Source organism: Egretta garzetta, unplaced genomic scaffold, assembly GCF_000687185.1.
Source record: "Egretta garzetta isolate BGI_Z169 unplaced genomic scaffold, ASM68718v1 scaffold94, whole genome shotgun sequence".
In the NCBI taxonomy this organism is placed as follows: Eukaryota; Metazoa; Chordata; class Aves; order Pelecaniformes; family Ardeidae; genus Egretta; species Egretta garzetta.
Genome location: NW_009259683.1, coordinates 8,742,451 through 8,748,709, shown reverse-complemented (window position 1 = coordinate 8,748,709; position 6,259 = coordinate 8,742,451).

Below are 6,259 nucleotides of genomic sequence, written 5' to 3'. Positions count from 1 at the left end.
TCTTGTTCATTCAAACACACCTATTTTCTAGCACAGGCTCATTATTATCTCCCCTGGTATCCATGAAGAAATGTTCCATACAATTAAGGGTAAGCCCTCAGGAGCAAACTTACTAGCGTAAATAAAGATGTCAGTCTGCCATCTTTGTCTACGTTGAGCACTGGCCACTTCAGTGTACCTCAAGCATTGGATGCAGTCAAAAGGCACATAGCTCTGCAGGTCTCACTGTCTGAGACTGCTGCTCCTCCTCTCTGCCTAATGGGGAACACGATTACTTCAGATCTGAAAAGGTACTCCTGCAAATAAGCACAAGGCCAAATAGTGATCCACAAAGTGCAGACTAGCTTTTCAAGGGACCAGAGATCTTGATCAAGGGACCATCAGATCTTGATCATGAAGTGTGTGAAGAGCAATTGTATAGGACTAGAAACAGCATAAGGGTTTAAAACACAGAATTTATTTTGGGGTTCTGAAACATTTTAAGAGAAGAAAGATTCCTGGCTGGAGTCTATAGTGGAAAGTAGGGTTGGAAATATTGTTAGACTTAGGAGTTTGAACAGAGAGGGCCTCATGGTCCATGCTTAATAGCGATTTGGGAAAAGTTAGCTGACCTAATTTTATGACAGGATTAGAAGGAACATGCTGAGTTTTGGTCAGTGCTTTGCAGTTAAATATAAGATTGGGTCTGGGGTTAATATGAAGGTTAAGGTTTGAGTTCAAAACAGGCTTGTGAATATGAGTCAATAAAGGAGCTAACTTTAAGCAGGTTTGCCAGTCTAGACTCAAAGCTAATTCCTTAAAGAAGGAGGGGAAAATGCTGAGTTTTAGCCAGCAATGCCATATTCTTTAAGGTGCAAACTAGGGCTAGGTGGATTCTTGGAAATGAAGGGAGTTAGGAGTCGTGGGCAATACTGAGGGGGCTGAAGGGCTGTGGGTAACCTGACTTTGCCTGGTTCCACTGGGGCTTGAACAAACATATTGAACTTTGGCCTCTAACACTGGTGCCTTAGAGTTTCAGCTTATATTAAGTTTAGGGTATACAAAGTTAGGAAATTCTGGACAACCTGGTGTTACAGACTCTCTGATTAGGACCTTGGAAAAAATGTTACATTATGTTATGTCACATATACTTAAATTACTAAATTCAGGCACTTTAATCTCAAACTGATTCTTACGCCAAGTAATTGATATGGACTATTCACTTACTCTCTCAAAAGCAGTGGTTCAAAAATGACAGCAGGTAACAAATCTGACAGTTTCGCATACCTAATCCTAACTCATGCCAAGCTCAAAAAACTCAACAAAATCTCTTAGGTCCAAATAATACTGCCCTAAATTTAGCCCAGACATGTTTTCTAACCACAATATTAAAATGAACCCTGATCTCTTGGCATTCTTTATCCCAAACTCCAGATTTAACTCAGGTGCAATATAATGGAAGTGACGGAAAGTCACTTAGCGTATTACTTCCTTTTGCATACAAGCCCTAAAGGTTACGTTAGTGAACATTTCTAAAGCCAGAACTGACTACAGCTCAGAATCTTCTGCATTTCAGAATCCTAACCAAATTCTAACCCTTGCAACCACAACACCATTAGAAACCTAATCTTGTATATGCATTGGAATCCAGGCAAAATACCCAGGAAATATCCAGAATTTATTATGTTCGTCTAGGTCCTAAAAGAACTGGCCGTAAGCCTAGGTCAATTAATGTGTCTAAGTCCCGCAATAACAGGAGCTGCTCAGACTTTCTATTTCCAGAATAAGGTACACAAATGTAAAGAGCTAGGATTCTATATTGAGCTTCTTGCAGAGGCCATCACTTGTCCTAGTATAAATTCATGGCTAAAGCCAGGGTTAGAACTCAGAAATGCAGGAAGGCCTAACTGTAATCAGTGCTGGCTTTAGCTAAGTTAACTGATCTTTAGATTGACCCTGTCAGACTGATTGCTTTAGGACTTTGGGGAACATACCATGTTGTGGTCCCTGGTAGCACACTTTCCTCATGCAAAGCCAAGGCTTTGCATTCAATAATAGGCTTTATTTTTGGAAATACAAGTGGCCAGAGAGCGTCATTACCTTCCAAGCCTTTCCAAACACAGCAGTAATTGCAGCTCAGCACCCCCTTGATTTTTGTACTTGTATTTTAACTGCAAATAATTAACTTTAGAGCAAAAGATTGCTACACACACCATTAACTTCCAAAGCAGTATCCTAGAATTTTATTTTCTAATCTTGGATTATAATGATAGCATTGGACTTAATTCTAGAGAAATAAGTCAAGTTTTAGGTCCTTTAAGACAGGTTAGCAAATCTAACTACACTACAGTTCAGCCCTCCATTTCGAAACATTACTCTATCCCTAAGGGAGATTGCTCTTGCCCAAACAAATGGTACCATGTTTCCCTTTCCCCTTGCAGAACCAGCTGTAATATTAGGGAAGCAAAATTACAGAATCCCAGCAGTAACTGCAGTTCATCCTTCCTGGCATTCCGAGGCAAACCCTAATTCTAGACTTAACCCTAATCCTAAATGTTTATGTTGTTTGTTCCCTACCACCAAACTCAAGAACAGAGAAGAGGCTTGCTTTTAACAAGCGATTCCTTCAAGTAGAATACTAAGTATCATCTGCCGGCTCCTAGCAGTACCTGTCCAGACCCTCCAAATAACACCACTGCCAACCAAGAGCAGCTGTCATGTACTAGCACGTACCACTTCTATCAAGAAAAGGTTTAAAGATCTAAACTGGCTACATGTATCACAGGAGCTCCCCCTTGTATTCTGCTCGTCCTTTCTCTCTTGTCCTTAGTCATCCTGTCTGCGTGTGAAGAATACCTTACGGTACCTCCCTTATCTGCCACAGCTTTATTGGCAGGGTAACTGTTTCAAAAGAATAAAAGGTAGCTGTAAAAAGAAGAGGAATAAACTACAAACAAAACAAATAAGCACTGGATTCAAGTGCAGCAAGGAAGATTTACGCTAGACACTAAGAAAAATTTTCCATGGTTTGCACAGCTAATTACCAAAACAAATTCTTGAGATGATGCTGTTGTCTCTCTTTTACTGGGGGAGGGAGGGAAAAAGGGGCAAGTCTATGCAGGAAAACAACAGACGCTGCCTTGCTCATGAAGAGGAGGCCTCATAGTCCCTTTTAACTTTGTTTTCTGTGACTCGTATCTAAATGGCAGAGTCAGGTAATACAAGAGGAACTACTATAGCTAAACATAAGCCTGTCTTCTCTGTGAGACTGAGGAGCAGATTCCTGCAGTGAACGGTGTTGTGTCCCGGACAAGCTCCATGTCTGAATGATCCAGCTGGTTTCTTTATTAGTATCAAGCACAAAATGGTTCTGATATTTCTTCACTGCATCTTGATTTTGAGTCTATGCTTCGCATTAATTAGGTACTGCTCAGACTCAAACTCTGAGAAGCTTTAAATTTGTACCTTCGCTAGCATAATAACTCTAATGCACTACTGTTCTTAAGGATATTGGCATCTACTTGTTCACATTCTTTACAGGAAAAATGTGTGCTTCAGTTAAAATACAAATATCTGTATTGCTCAGTTGTCACACTAAAATAGACACTTTGGTCAGAGTATCCTCCAGAAGTCTTTACAGAGCCTAGTCAAGCTCTTTAACTTAGACCAAAGCAAGTCTGTTTTGCCAAACCGGGCATCTGAGCAGGAGCAGCAAACAGCGTGAACCTGCACCAGTGAAATATAGAAAAAGAAAACATGATAGAAGAGAGTAACACAGAAGAAAAAGGTGCGGCACACAGGCAGGTTAACTGAAAGCTTAAAAGGTATTTTAGGAGTTGGAGGAAAAAAAATACTCTCTAGATGATTTATAGAAGCCATAAGAAATTATGTGCTTTAGTGCTTAACGTAACTATTACATAATGCACTACCTGATTGCAGAATTCCTTGCAATTAATAAAAGTGTTATTTCTTTCTTGTAGACTGTACTCTGGTGTAACATGTGTAGGAAAGAACAGTTAGCAGGAATAATTTCCTAAATGGTCTGATTAATATAAAATGAGGTTGGGTTTAGTTTCAGTGGCCAAATTCTGCTCATAAGAACCATTTTACCTTTAGCCTGGGATGTGTTTCTCTCTCTCCAGAAATGAATAGAGGTTTTTTATTGTTTGTTTTTTCCTGTGGATCCTCATCTAGCACTAGAAGAGGCATCAATCTTTGTCCATTATCCTTTCTGAACATCTCTTACAAGTGTCACAGCCACCCTGCTCTGCTTTCCAGGAATGAAGTGGGTACTTTTCTTATACTGCTGAAACCACAGCTCAGTGAAGGAGAGATCGGAACGAGTCAAATTTTCACAGTTACACTTGCAAGAGGTTAAGAGCAGCAGGTCACAGCAGGACATCCCCTCCCTCTCCATCCCTGAGGGTGATGTAGCGCTCAAACTCTGCCCAGCCTTGCCCTGTCCCATGCGGTGATGATGGCCATCAGAGTGCTTATTTGTTCTAATCCACCCCAGAACCATGAGCAGCATGAGGGCAGCCATCAGCAGCAGAAAGGGCTTAGCTCAGGCTTGGACCTTACGGCACGCTGATGTGGGAACCCACTACCAGGGAGGCAGAAAGGTTGCATGCAGGATATAACACAGTTATGGGTCAAGGTGAAGATAGTTATGGAACAATGGACACGGCATAGAGCAGCCACCTGGACCACCACCTGCAGGAAAAATACGACTTGTCTACCTCAAAAGCCTTGAGGGTTTGACATCACAGACAAGACCTTACCAAGGGTAGTGTACCCATAGCCTCTGTGCTCTGTGCCTTCAGGGTGGGTTTTTTCATGTCTGTGGAAGCTTGCACTAGATGCAGCTTTACTGGATTGAGCAGAAAAGTGAAAAACCCAAAATAAGAAATGCCAACAAGTGCTAATAAAAATTTAACTTCCTGGAGGAAATGAAAAAATTATTTTACTATGGTGCTGTTTATCCCTTGAAACTAATCAGGACTTAGGAGAAACATAAGTGATGAAACAAAAGGAATCACAATTCCATGGTCCAGTGGGCTTTATATGTATGCATGCGTATCTACAGTTCATTAAACTGGTGACTAAAAAAACAAAAGCTTTACATCATTACTATAGTGCTATCTCATCTTTGATGAAGAGTACAGTGGCACAGCATAACAAATTCTTTGTCCTCCAGAGGCCCATAACACCCATCACACATCACAACCTAGCTCTTCAAGATCCTTTCTTAAATTCAGAATGTTCTGTGATTCCCTTGTAAGATGTTTCACTGTCAGCTGCTGCAAAAGGAGCTCTGAAGTCTTGTATGTCCCCACATGGTGAAACTTCAAACATATTCCAAACTTAGAATCATAGAATGTTTTGGGTTGGAAGGGACCCCGAGAGGTCATCTAGTCCAACCCCCCTGCAGGGAGCAGGGACACCGCTAACTAGATCAGGTTGCTCAGAGCCCCGTCCAACCTGGCCTTGAATGTTTCCAGGGATGAGGCCTCCACTACCTCTCTGGGCAACCTGTTCCTGTGTTTCACCATCCTCATTGTAAAAAAATTCCTTCCCTAACTTCAATGGTGTTTCATCTTCTCTAAAATACTGATGTGGGGCTGCCACATAATTTTTCAATATTAAAATTATCCCTTGCAATGGCATTTGTAATGTTCCTCTGAAACTAGCAACTTGGAGGAATAATAAGAACAGTTCAATATCTAAATTCTCAAATGGCACTTCACACTTCACAAGAAAGGCTGTTTAGTGCTCTAGAAATATGAGCAAATATGTTCTGTTTCATTTAAACAGTCTCTGCTCATGTCCTTTAACAGGCAAACTGTTTGCCTTTTAGAGAAAACATTTGGTTAGATGCAACCACAAAATGTGTTTCTTTGATCACTGTAAATAGCTGACTTTTGTTTATACGATGTTTTCATCAGCAGAAATACCCTGATTTAAGCTTTAGCACAGTTAGTAAGACTCTTTAGTGCAGCACATTCTTTGGGAATCTTTCTGTCTGAGTTTTCTCTAATATTCCTGGAAGATCAAACCAAAAAATGAACTGCAATCACCATTATGAGGACTCCAGGTCTGTATATGTATCTCAGGCCAGCTCCTGCTGTGTAGCATTGCAGGTCGGACATAACTACAGATGAGATTTTGGCTGGAGGCACCTATGCTTCTTCAAGTAGCAAGAAATTGGTTGCTGGCTGGAGTACATTTCTCACATGTTCAGGGTCAAACTGAGTGCTCAGCTGTGCTCAGGAAGGAGCTT